Genomic DNA, 14433 nt, shown 5'->3' with positions numbered 1-14433 from the left:
TAGCATTCAAGCTTGCTCTGTTGACATGTCATTTCTTCTTTCCAGTTAGTAGTGACTATTCAAAAGTCAAGCTGGATAATTCGTTGGGGTAGTACATGTTAAAGTATTTGTTTCTTCACTGAATAAGCACCATCTTAATTAGATCAAATCCCTAAAGACTTACCTCAGCAACTTTCTTAATGAAATAATTATGGGCATCTCCTTTCAGTGACAGGAACCAAGAAGTTGTAAGACTGATGGACCGTTAGACTTGAAAGACTCAACCGCCCACCCCACCCCTCCAAAAAAAGAAAAAAGAAAACCTCCCCAGGAAGTTAGGTATTCTCCTGCAAAAAGATAAAACACCAGGAAACAAAAATTTTTACATAAGTCAACAGGTGATTAATCATTGGTACAAATGACCAACAGAACAGGAAGATGTAATGTCTCTCTGGAAACCCTACTGTAATCAAACACAAGATGCTTCATTAAATGCAGAACTGCTGGAGTGAAACAGGTAAGATCATATGATCCTGTGGTTCTTTCTAGTTATAAATGCAATTCATTTTCTTATATAAGATCTATCTGAGGCATTATCCTAGAAAAATACATCATTGTCAAATTAGCCAGGTTCAGCACTGGAATTTAATATTCTCGTCCTCAGGATAAGTGTGATTCTCAACATGTGGGAGTACTCCAGAAATTTCTAAATCAGTGCCTGAGTGATAAAAATGATGAACACTTATAACATATATAGGATTCTTCATCAGGAAATACCAAATGGTATTCATGAAGGAAATATGCATGGTTAACTCCATCTTATAGATGAGGAAAAAAGAGGTCCAGGCAAGTGTAGTGACTTTTTAATGGCTACTCCCACCCCACCAGAGCTACTGACAGATCCACTCCCTGTCCACTGCTATTTTAGTCTCAGAAGATCATTCTTTAAGTTCACAAAAAAGTAAGAACAGTCATTGCCCAGTGATGGCAAAAGACACCAGAGAATCACAGTGAAATGAAGATGTGTGAAGATGAACAGCAAGTGAGTACTTAGGAAAGGTCAGTACAGGCTTTCTCATAATATTTTTGACAAGAAAGAAAATCAGCTGTCTACTCCCCCAGTCCTTAAATCTGATACTACTTGTTCCCAATTCAAACTCCTTCCAGGATATTTGATTCAAACACTGTTGGCACACTGCTGCATCGCCTGAAGCACATCCACTTTCCAGCTCCCAGTCTTCAGATTCCTTCATTGCAAATGAAATTCATTAATGATGGACGTTCCAGTTTATCATTTTTTCTGCATAATCATTTTACTCCAAGACAACGTCTGGCATGTTGCACACTTCTCAGATGAGAAGCTGTTATAGGGGTTTCCATTTCTGCTTGTGTACCATCACCATGGGACAAAATCCATGTATCCAAACATTCCTAATTCAGGAACCCTAATTTTAATCTATTTCTTTTCTGGGATGTGAGAAAATGGGAACCATCTATGGCTCTCTGGGATCTGTGAGTTGTAAGGATGTCTACAGAAAAGACACTGCCCTGCCCTGTTACTTTGGTTTCTATCTCTGGAGGAAGCTGAGCTTCCAAGGGTTTCTCTGGCTTACACTGTAAGTCTGACTGTGTAAGAAAACAGACTTCTGTTGGCCTTGAACCCAGTATTATCACAAAACCTAAAGCTGGAATGTCAGCTGAAGTAAAATCCCAGAAATTTTTCTTCTGGAGAAGCCATCAGCTCCCTGTCTCTGCTCGTATCCTGCTTCATGTTGCTGTAACTGAGCTTATTTCACCAGCACATGTGAGAGGAGTTTCAAAAGCAGGGAAGAATAGACTAAAATAAAGCAGAACAGGGCTCCCAGCTGGGAAGCTGTGCATGTGAAAGACAGGGAAAGAGATGTATGCAATTAAGTAGCTATTTATTCACAATAAATATACTTTAAAACCATCAACTAGAGCTTGTCATTACAGGGTTCCTGCATCAGATGCATTTCAGGCAACTAACAAGTATTAAAAACCTGCTTATTGAGTTAAGTTACTTTTCATTAAAATGTTCTCACGTACTGGGCATTTAATTAGCACACAATAAATTATCCATTTAAACAGCAATTACTTTCTTTAGTCAAGTGCATCAGAAGCAGTTATTTATGGACTCTTGATTATAATAGATCCAAGAAACTCACAAAACTACAGTGTGTGCATGAGTGTGTGTGTATATCATCACCGCTAAAGTAACGGCAATTACAGGAGGCCAGTCAGCAAAATGCGCAAGCTGGGCTGAAGTTCTCTGAAAGACTAACAGCTACAAGAGCTTTCTTGATGGCACATGACCGGCCTGGATTGCTGGAGGATTGAGAATTGAGGGACCAGCCACTGAGGTGCTGGTAAGGAATAAGTATCTATGCTCTTGTGGGATGCCAGTCCTTTGTCATTACTAAGTTTGCTAGTGGCTGCCATCATCAGCTCTTTCTTAAGTGAACTCCAAGCACAGATCTGCACAGTGTTAGCTGGGGTGCTTCTGCCATGAGGAGCTGCCAGACGTACCATAAGGCTAGCACAGGAGGTGACATCCTTGCCCCAGGAGCTGGCCTGCTTATTGGGAGCACCATGCATGCTATCCTGAGTGCCCAAAAGTGCCAGGCAAGGGGAGCAGTGCTGGCTGTCCCCTGCCATTGCTCACCACGCAGTGCCAGCCTCCGCCCGAGGTTGGGAAGCTGTGGAAGTCTGTGCCACAGAGAGCTGCTGAGCCAAAACTTCACTCTTGCTGTCACACTGTTCTTGTCATCCTCTTCTGCAGCCCTCTACAAAAAAGAGTAAAGTACTTATATATTAATTTCTGATGAAAAGCCGAGGCTATAATTACCTTTATCTATACCTCTACTCCAAGCTGAAATATTACAGGCTCTCAGCAGGTGCTCTGTTTAGAAGACGCAAAGCAGGAAGCACTCTGAAGCACAGAAGAGTACCAAATGCACATGAGGAGAAGAGATTATGTGCGCAGAAACAGGCAGATGGTGTTACGGGCCAGGGAGGCAGTGGACGGATGATGCTGGCAGCCTTGATGGGGCAGGAGTGTCCGAGGACAGCCTCACCAAACACGAGTGAAACACAGGCAGGCCGTGTCCTTGGAATGACTGCATTGGTTTTGTGGCCACAGCAGATGCTTTCCCAACTGGCAGGCAAGGGGAGATGGCATAAGAGAGATTTCTTCATCTGTTTTAATAAAAGATGGCAATGCTAAGGAATGGGAGGAAACGTCCAGCCCACCAATGGCACGAGGGACACAGGGAAGCTTAATGGCCCTGTGACAGCACAGCAGGATCTGCAGGATTCCGCACGGCTGTTTGCAGGTAGTTCAGAGAGACTCCTAACATCTCCATGGAGACGAGCATCATCCTGAGAAGTGGAAAGCTTCAAGTGAGGACTCCTAAAGTTTTGCTCCTAGAGCACAATGTCAGGCAGAAAACCTTCACAGCTCATGCGAGGAACAGTTTGACGTACATCAGAGATGATAACAAAAAGTGCCCTTAGCTCAGGGATTCTCATAGAAATTCTCTTTTTTTTTACCTCTTGCCCAAGTTTAAAAAGCTCATCATGATGCTCAGAAGACAAAATCAGAATACTTAAACCAGTGTAACATCCACCAGTGCAGGTGAAGTTAAACAGGTTTATACATCTGTACCTTGTCCCCAACTCCATCCTCCATGCTTCGAAAGCCAAACTAAGCTCAGTATATACCCTATTTGCACTACAGGGACAGCATCTCTTGTCTCTTCCTTTAACCCAACACCCACCCAGCCGGTCCTGGGCTACCAGTTACCAATAGCTGGTAGCACACATGGCTCTATGCTCTCTTATACCTGCAGGAAGCAGGGGTGAAAAAGCAGCTGGTACTAGCTATGACCAGAACATCCTCTGACCTGTGGATGGGAAGACCCTTTCGTCTCAGTTGTCTGCTCATGTTTACTTGATGAAGTTGTAAAATTTGATCAGACTAAAACACCCTCCTGGAACAAATGCAAAGTACAAAAGAGCACAGTTGCCAAGTGTCGTATAAACAATGTACAAACAGATTAGTATGTAAGCAATTTGGTGAAGAAGAGGATTTGGAGATCTATAAAAATAAACAGGCCCAGAACAAGCCACAGACATAATTAAATCAGTGAAATGAAATATCAAATGCTGGCAACCCACAAACACTTTGATGATGATAATAATAACAGGGACTCAGTGGGTGAAAAGCAAGAGAGAAAATTGGTCCATTAAAAGTAATGGTGAAAAAAATGAGGACCACGTGATGGAGAGAAGGGCATGTTACACAATAATTTTAAATTTTGTCTTTTTGTGAAAGGGAGAGAGACCTTCTAAGGCAGTCATTTCTTCTGCATCAGTGAAGGGTAAAGTGCCAGCCTTGGAAAATTCAACATCTCTAGACAATAAGCCAGACTCTCAGCCAGGCTCTGAATTTGGCATGTCTCCTTCACTCACTTTCAAAGAGGTACATTAATCTGAAATAACTGGGGAGCTGCATCACTATATAAAAATCCAGAATATGAACCATGTAATACAATACCCATTTATCCACTGAACAAGCAGTTCATGGGCATTTTACCAGCTGGGAATAAGTATAGATTGAAGTATAAATTTTATTCCATTATAAATATACAGGGAATAAGTATAAATGTGTATGACATAAATTAGGGATAGGAACAATGTATACTTCCTAGCAGGGTCAATTGAAAAATCTGCAAGTCCAAAAATATCAACATTGTATGAAATTTATCCCAGTGAAGCACATAACTAGATGGAAATATTTGTATGAGGAAGTATAGAACTTTAGAAGTCTGTGTTTGATTGAAGACTGATGATGGAGTCAGGCTACGTTGCTTGGCTAACACCCATACACATCCTTGAAATACTCTGGCTGTTGCTTCCTCATATTTACAATATTTCTCTTTCCTTTCACGGGTTTTTAGCAGCTGCTTGACACACTGCCCTGGGAAGCAGCTTCATCATCGGCCATGAGAGACCACAAGTGGGGCAGGGTAGGAGGGCTTTATCTCAAGGGGTGCACACATACGCCTCTCTTAAATCAAGTACCGTGATAATAAAGAGCATGAAAACATGATGCGTGAACATCTTTCTAAATTGACAAGGAATATACATCATTTAACCTGGTACTTTGTTTTATTCAGCTCATCTACCATTTGGGATTTGCTTGGTGTTTTTGATAACACAGAAAATAAATACAGAAGAGATTCTAGTTTCCCTGCTAACATACTCAAAACACCATATCATCACCAGTGCGCTGGGGTGAATGCTGTTGTTAAGAGGTCAGGATGGAGATGAACAACTCAGATTGCCATTGTCAGCTGCAGTAGAAACGTAAAAGGCAAGTTCTGACTTCTGCATTCCTGTTCATTTCTGCTCCTTCTGTAACTTTATCCTCCCACTCGCAGCTATTGGTATGTAAATCATGGCATCGTGTCTGACATCTGCAGCTGAAATGTCAGCCAGCATGAACTGCTGTTGCTCCTCTGGGCCCAGTGGAGACACACTGACTGACACTCATTTAGGATCTGGGGTTAGTCTCCAAGAGGCACCCTCCGCTGTGCTAATTACCTGTGCAGAGCCTCGTACAATGGAGCACAGAGCTTTGATCCTCAGTTAGGAAGGCACCAACATATTAAAAATGTGAGTAATGTTAATGTATGTGATACGTTATCATGGAATACTTGAAATCAGCAAAAAGATGAAACAACATCTGCTTTATCGAAGAATGAAGGAGCTCTGCGCAGAGCAGCTGTTTAATTATCTGGCACTGTGTCATGTAATGATTTATACACCATACTCATAAATCCCAAATTTGCTCAGGAAGAAGAGTTGCTTTTAGGAACTAAGAAATAAAACTAGCACAGACATGTCTTGAATTGTCAACTTTAACGTTAATAAATAAATAAATCTAAATAACACCTGCATTTCCTTCCTACCTTCCAAGTAAGATACTCATCCTGAAAAATCCAACACATGGCATTTTCACTCAAGCTAGTCAAACCAAAGCAACAACATCTTTGGGAAACAAACTTGCAGTGAATGCATTTATCACAACATAATGAAGGCTATAGCATTAAAGTACCCTTTGCAAAGTTCATAACAGTAATTGCACTAGCTCTGAGTTCAAGTTTCTGAACTGATGATGAAAAGGCTTGATGAAGTCTGACTCCAGAATGCCCTCATAGGTTTTTAAATAGTGTTTGGTACAAGGAAGAAACTATCATTGATTAATGATCTGAGGAATTTCCAAGAAGAGATAATTATTAAGAATCATAATATTTTTATCATTTTTCAAAATATTTTCTTAAATTTCAGTGAGAGTAAATGGCAAAATAGGTCTATACAGCAGTCTTATGTGACTGATGTAAATGCAAGATGGGTATTTTTCACGTTCTGAAATATTGCATATGGTCAGTTTGGAACAGTCAGAAATTTACTTGATGAAAATCTTGTTGAAAGTCATGGTCAGTGAGTCCAAAATATTCCATGTGAAGGTTTCTAGATAGGCACACTGTTGTGAGATCCACACCAGCCAAAAGGAGGATCTGCATCTCCATGGCAGACCAGCCGAAAAGACCATCCTGGCAATGCAGCCACACAGACAGCTCAGGTCTGGTGCCTGGGAACGTACCTTGGCACCATTTAATTTATTAGTAAGAAAAAAGCTTTTGAGTCCAAGAACCGTATCGCACAGGACTTCGATTTCCCAGGTTATTTATAAACACTTAGAGGCTGCCATTCATCCTGTATTTGACCCGAGGTAGTTGAAATTGGTCTAGGGGATAAATCATGTAGTAATTTGAAATGCAACTGCTTTTGGCTTCTGTGAAGTCATATGAGCTCACTGAAATGAAGTCTTAACCAGGAGGCTGCAAAGCAGTGACCCATCAGAGCTCCTAATGCGATTCAGTCTCTCTCCTTGCAGAGTTCCCAGGCTGCCTGAACGTGGGGGATGCAGAACCAGGTTTCCAAAGCTAATGCAGGCCATAGAGTCAAGTCCCTCAGCATCGTGTTTACCATATTAATTTTAAAAATATCTGCCTGGTTTTGTCTAGTCATGCATAATTTTTCAGTTTTTACAAATTTATGGACTAATTTTCTCTTCAGTGTGCTGTCTCTGTTGCCCACATGTATTTATTTCCTCCCTAGACCTTACAGTCTTCTCATTTCAGCCCCTCTGTACTGTTTTTCCTGTCCTGTCCCCCTCTTCAATTACTCTTATTTTACTTATTGTCATTTGTGTCCCCCTTATCTAAATCCACATGAAAATAGCATGGAACTAATATGTTTACCTGAAAATATTTACTGCAAATATGCCAAAAGGATCATATTCCCTGTCCTGCCTGTTCCCTTGAGGAAATGTACTTATTAATTTGATTTACAGCTTTCATTTTTTTAAAGGGAACAAATGACAATTATTGTTTACTTTGAAGTGTGATTTCAGCATGAATAATTCCCCTAAAGAAACATCTGTTTTGCAGATGAGTTGTGACAGCAGACAATATGTTTCCATATTTTGTATTCATACTTTGGTGGCATGAGCTGGGACTGGGACTGACTGTCCAGCATCACAGTGCTGTCCCAGGAGGCCAAGATCACTCTGAAGAGTGTTTCTTGCTTTTAGGAGTAATTTGTAGCATTTTCTGGTGTTTTGAACTGTGGTTGGCCCTGACGCAGTATCTCTGGGCCTCAAGGAGTGTCCATGCACATGCCAGCTATTAAACATTTCTTGGCCTCTTGAGAGGTGCCCAGCCCCAAAATGACCTGCTTGTATGTCCAGGGACCCTGAACATAGATGTTTGAATGCATTTTGTCTTTAGCTACATCATGCACTTTCTATTCAGCATGTGAAACAGGTTTCTGCCTATGCCCAGTAAAGCTTGGCTGGCAGCCCGTCAATCCAGCTTGTTAAAGCTACTGTCTGCACACCAAAACGGATTTTAGCAACAGCTGGTCCTGGGCCAAAACTTATCATCGAAATTCAAGTCCAAAATTCTCCAAACTTTCAGGCCTTTTAGCATCCTTGGCTGACACTTTTTCAGCTGACTGGTAGATCAGACTGTTTTCATATCCTTACTGGTAGACACAATGCATTGCAAAATAAAGATCAAACAGAAAAAGATCAGGTGTGCTAAATTGTGAGCTCTTTGTGGAAGGAAGGAAGGAATAATCTTTTTCTTTTGTATGTCAAATAGAGTAGTAGTACACAGAATATTCAAGATACATATCAAGAAAAACCTCTCATGGAAAGGGATATGGAAGAAAGATTACCTGAAGGCAAAGTGGTCTCCATCACTAGAGATCTCCGAAGACAGGTTAGACAGACAGCTGTCAGGACAGGTGCAGTTTTCCCATTTGGACGAGGAGCTCTGGATCACCTCTTGAGCCTGGAATTTTATGATTTTATCCTTTCTAGCAGCAGTTCACCCTGTGCTGACACTGGAGGAAGAAGCTCGTACTGGAAACATCCTCCTGCAGGAAACTCCTTATCTTTCCTCCCTTTTGCTTTACCATAAATCCACTGCTGACCCTTGGAAGCTGGTGCTATCTCAAAACTGAACAGATAAGGAAGATTTGTCATCATATAGAGCAGAAGTGAGATTTAATCTCTAGCACCTTCAGCAGCCAGCCAGCCCCCAGGTCATACAACCTTCCCATCCCACCCTGTCTCCTGAAAGGGGCCTGGCAGGGGATTACAGATACAAATTTCGATGTAAAAAAAGAGAGAGAAAGAATACATGGCATCTATCATATGCTCTTTCCTTTCCATTCATACTCTTCCTACAAAAGAAAGCAATGGATATTTTGTCTTAAATATTAAGCTGTTTTATGTGACCGTGAGTACACTACCTTAGACTACCTTTATGCAAAGTGTTGTAGTTAGTAGTTTAGATTCCTTATGAAGCTATTTTCCTTGACATTTTCCAGCACTCCATATATAACTCTCAGCAACCACAGCACATCTCCAGGACCGTGCAGTAAAGGAGCCACCAAGCCCTACAGGTTTTACTGAGAATACACGAGAACTGGAAAGCCCTCAGCTCCCAAGGAATTTGCATGGGAGTTTGCAACACATCCTGCTTCACCAGCAAATACTCAACATTTTTTCTGGTAGTTTTAATACTTGTTATTATTCTCCTCACTGTTACTGAGAAGTGGCTATATTTATGTCCTATTACATATGAAAAATAGCAACATTTAAAGGTAGAAAGAGTAAATAAAATGAGAGGCATACAATATACAAAAGCACACTCTTACCCTTTATTAACAAGATGGAAATTGTGCAATAATGAAATATTCCTTATTGCCTGTAACAGGGCACAAATCTTACAAATTTTTTTTTGGCTGCGTTTCTTTTTTTTTTTCTTTAAGAGTCTAGGAAGAAAATCTAAATCCTGGTGGTTTGTAAAGTGCTCTACCAACACAGGGAATTGCAATGCTATTTGAAATACACATGAGCAATTAGAAAGATGCTGAACATGCAGATAAGAAAATGTCTTCTTTTTAATGATCCCCATGATCCACAAAAGCCCATTTTCAATACAAAGCCACCATTAACTAGATATTTCAATACACTCGTAGCATTGTTAAGAGGTGTGTCATGGAGCTGGATGTTCTTTATTAAACTATGAAAATGAGCATCTCTCAGAAAATACAAGCAGTGCAAGAAAAACACAAACCATGTTTACAACCTGATAGCAGAGCAATTTATGAGATTCATCTTTATAAGATTTTGAAATTCAAATGGCTAAACTGTTGCGCTGTCTGAATATTTGATGTTACAGCAGATGCTGTAGGAGTAGATCCTCATGTAGCTGGTGTAACTCTACATTTACAGTCTCTAAACGTACTTATTTACTAGCTGAATTATTTACTTATATATTATCTGAAGATCTCAGAATCTGGTATAAGATAACTAGTGCTGTTCACATTAAAACCGAGTGAAACTCCTACTAATTTCCCTGGGAACTGAATCAGAAACAACTGGCAAAACACTCTGTCCATATCATCATCTCTCTATGAATTCACTGTCCTGGTTGCACTTTTCTTCTATTTTGTTAAGCTTATTTTGCATAGTTTTATTTATTTAGTCATTTAATAGAAGTACACGTTCAAAATGAAAATGAAGTCACATGAAAAATATTTTGTATCTTTAACTACATACCAGGGGTTTACACATAGTTAAAGCTAGTCCAAATTGTTCACTGATGTGTACCCAACAACAGAGACCTGATCCAAGGCTCAGTGAAATCTTTCTAATGTCTTTTTCAAGGTTCAGGTCTGTCTGTGTAGGAACTACACTATCCTCTGTATCTTATCACATTTTGATCACAAGAGACAGAAAGGGAAAATCTGAGCTGATCAGAACATATTTGTATAAATATGTACATTTGTATAAATACGCCCTTTTTTAAAGCCATATTTTCTACAGTTTTATCTGTAAGAGGAACCTGACTTTGGGTTGCTATTCATTTTGATAAAATCCAAGCTGGAAAACTGCAGAGAATTAAAAGTTCTTTAAGGACATTTGCAATTGTACAAGAAATAGAGAAACTGTCTTTGCAATGTGACTAAGATCAAGTTTTCGAGACCGTTATAGATACCCTGAGCCAGAATGGCCTCTCAGAACCTAATAGCATGATGCTGAAATTTCACTGAGTCTTAGGGGGGAAAAATAGTGTTTACAACTCTAATAGAAAGTACTGGGACACTTTGTGCCTTTAAGCAAAGTAATCATTTTAAAACAGAAGAAATCTGCAGTGGGATAAGCAATCACATCTTTACCAGTGAATAAATCTAGTAAGAATTAGACCATCTTCCATGGTGAACTGAACTCAGGGCACTACCAAAAAATAATTGTGATCAGAAGCTGCACTTCAGTACTTATACAGTCACTTTATTGTTTCATCTACCAGCTATGTAAATATAACAAGGCTCTGTCACTGAATAATCTTTAATCACCTTGACTGTGATTAAAGATGTGCTCCAGAAAAGGGACAGAAAAGCATCAAAGCCAACTGGATAAAGAACTAGTGTGGACCAGTCCTAAGCATTATAAATGACAGTACCATGGGAAAAAGAGATCTGGGGTAATTCATTTTACCTCTTTGTGTTTCAATTTCCTGCTCTGTAAAACTGAAGATAGTGATACTCATCTCTGCATTGCAGCTCCATGGCTCCTGGATGAGAGCTGCCTTGGGACCAGCCAGCTCAGTAAGCAATAGGAGCAAATGTGAAGGTGTGCATCTGCCTACTGCCTCTGCAAGGGTAAACAAGATGCTTGGTCATATTCCTACCACTGAAATATCTGAGTCTTTTTAGTGTGAGAGTAATAGATACAATAGCAAGCAACACAGTGATTTTTTTTTTCTTTTCCTGTGCCACATAACCATTTAACTACTTCAGTTATAATATTGAGTTTTGCAGCTCTTTGAGAGTTTATTTGTTCACTCTGTTTCTCTAGAGTGAAGAATATGACCAGTAGCTTTCAGGTATTTCCTGGGGAGTGCAATAGTGCCACAATAGACTGTAGACAAGCATGAGCTGGTTTTAAAACAGCCAGCTCTAGTACCTATTAGAGGCTAACGTAGCACAGAGACCTCAGCATCTTAATAGCAAGTACATTTTATTTTGCCTTTTGAGCAGCTTTTGTCACCCATATTGAATTCCATCACTTCAATTATCCAACCTAGCTAATTTATAGCACATTGCTGCAATACAGAGATACCCTATGGGAGCTACAGAGAGATCATTAAAAATCTCTCACTCATGTTTTAAGCAGAAACGCAACTCTTTTCCCCCTCCCAGTCTTCCAAATTCTCCAGGGCTGTGTTTGATAAATATTTAAGTAAAACTGGTCACTTGGTAAAATTTATAAGGCTGAATCTCAGCTAAAACTGTCCAAGTACTTTGTTCTGGCTTTGAAATCACTCTCACAAACAAAGTTAGTTGCTTGTGGCAGTGACACAAGGAAATGTAGTCAGAACTGACTTATGAAAGGGTTATAAAAGTCTTTACTAACGATTATATGCCACAACTGGTTTTGGCTCTTGTTCCCATAGCATATTTCCTGCAAAATCAAATGTAGACTCCTCTGAGCATAAATTGAAAATCATCCTGCCTTACTGAGCCTGGACCTCTCTCTTAAGTAGGACAGGACTCTGTTAAGACCTTGTGCCTGGAAATGACTGTGAGCAATACTTTCAAAGAGCCTTCAGAGATTTATTTGTATAGTTAGTGTCTCTTAAGAGAGATGAAGTTAATTGCTACAACTGCTTTATTTATGAATTTTAGAATTAATTTTAATCCAGGCTTTTAACAAGCGTTTGAGGCATTTTATTTATGGTTTTCAGGTCTTGAACCCTAGAGAAAGAGATCTATTTTTGAGTCCTGTCACTTCAGTCATGTCACAATCTGAATAATACTGCTTAAACAGGTAATTGGTGGAAGTAACAGGTCACAGTAAATCCCAGCAGCACTTACTAAAAAACAAATGATGCAACAAGCAAAGACAAGGCTAGTCAGGTAAGTAAAGACAATTGGAAATTAACTTTGGTGGAAAGAAAAAGTGGTTTGGTATAGTGAAATTGCAGTGCTTTGTAAGACTTAAAGTGCAGCCTATCACAAAAGAGGGATTTACTATATTACTGCTGGTGAATAACAGTACAACTTCATGAGGGACCAAATTCTGTCCTTTAGCATCAAAGCTGTAAAAAAAAATTTTTGAATGGCCATTTACTGGAATTTTCACTATTTTTACTATGCTAAAATTGGAAGAACCAGAAAGGTGAAGACCAAAAAAGGCTGAAAGAGTGAAATATTTTGCAATTTTGAAGTGTTTGATGTATTGAAGGTTTAACACCTTTTATTATCCATGTACTCTGCAAATATTTTCTTTCATTAAGAGACTGAAGCAATCAGTCTTTCCAACCAACTCTAATACAAAGCATCCATGGGCATTGACATGCAAGTAAAATGCATATGAGAGAAACTGTTTGACATCTGTACCAAGTACCTCTCCAGTGAGGACTCTTTTTGCGAGACATCATATGCTTGTCTTTCGTGCAATAGCTGGGAATGAAGCACCCTGATTCAGCTGAAGTTCAGATCCATACTTGATCTTTGCAGCTGAATTTGACATGCAGAACTCTTAAGCCTCCACTGCCTCTTAGACAGGACAAGTAGCTCACCAGCCCCAAAGAATATTGACCCTATCACTGAAGAATTATTTGTGAAACCAGCTGTTCTGGAGGTTTTAAACTGTACCATACTTTCAAAATAAGTTATGAGAAAGCACAATGAGGCGAGCAACAGGAATAAGGACAGACAATTATTTGGGAAAGTGTTAGTAAAGGTGGCAATGGATAACCAAAGAGGTCCTTTGAGGGACAGGGACTGCACCAGACAAGGGAAGAAGAGTAGCAGCCCTGTGGTCAGACAAAGAAAAGGGATGGAGGAAGGTGCTGCAGGTCAAGGAAATTTGCCAGCGTCAAGTGGGAATAAGTATCTGCCTGTGTGTGAGGCAAAACCCTGTAGAGGGGAAACGCTGGCATTTTTAAGGCAAGAGCAAGGCCTGTGAAACAGGTGACAAGCTAGGAAGCTGTAGAGTACTAAGAATACGTATGTGGAAGATATAATCAGAGCAGCAAGGAAGATAATTTGAGCTGGGGGAGATGAAAAGCACGGAGCTGACAACTGGCTCTCAATTCATTCTGTGTTTAAAGTTAAATACATGCTTAAGTGCTTCGATGAACTGGGCCTTCTGGAAGGATAATCTTCTGAGTAGCCAGTAAGAAACATCAGACTCCCTTTTATTATATATACACAATCCCAGAAGGATAAAGAAACTAACATTTCTTTCTAAGACTGATTTTATTCTCCTGAACATTTCAGTGAAGTTGCTACAGCTGTCATGTCCAAGCCACAGAAAAGTGGAAGGCCAACAAAGTGCCAGGGCATTAATGTGGAAAGAGTTTTAGCAGACACAGAAATAAATCTTGACTATCAAAGAAAGGGCTACTTTTGATCATGGTTACTCTCACCTGTAGGTAAGCTTTGGAGGCCAAGAATCATGTAGGAAGATGAGATTCCTTTTCATTGCAACTAAATCTTTTAAACCTTTTTTCCTTTTCCTTAATATTTTTCAGACATTATCCTTTGTGTTTCAATAGCCTCAGATGCTATTCTGAGCATATCACTTCCTGTTCATGTCAGAGCAAGAATGAAAAGAAAAAAAAAAAAAATCACACATGAAAATGATACTGTATAAAAAGTGATTCCTAGTCAATTAAATAGTATCTAATTAAGATTAGTTTAAAACTTCAGAGATTTAGATTCAAACTCTTGCTTTACCACAACCTTCCAGTGGGCATATCACTTCAGTAGAAGGAGGAATTT

The sequence above is a fragment of the Strix aluco genome, chromosome 15 (genome assembly GCF_031877795.1).
Source record: "Strix aluco isolate bStrAlu1 chromosome 15, bStrAlu1.hap1, whole genome shotgun sequence".
NCBI classification, from domain to species: Eukaryota; Metazoa; Chordata; class Aves; order Strigiformes; family Strigidae; genus Strix; species Strix aluco.
The sequence above is the reverse complement of the archived record's forward strand: the minus strand, read 5'-3'. Positions refer to the sequence as shown.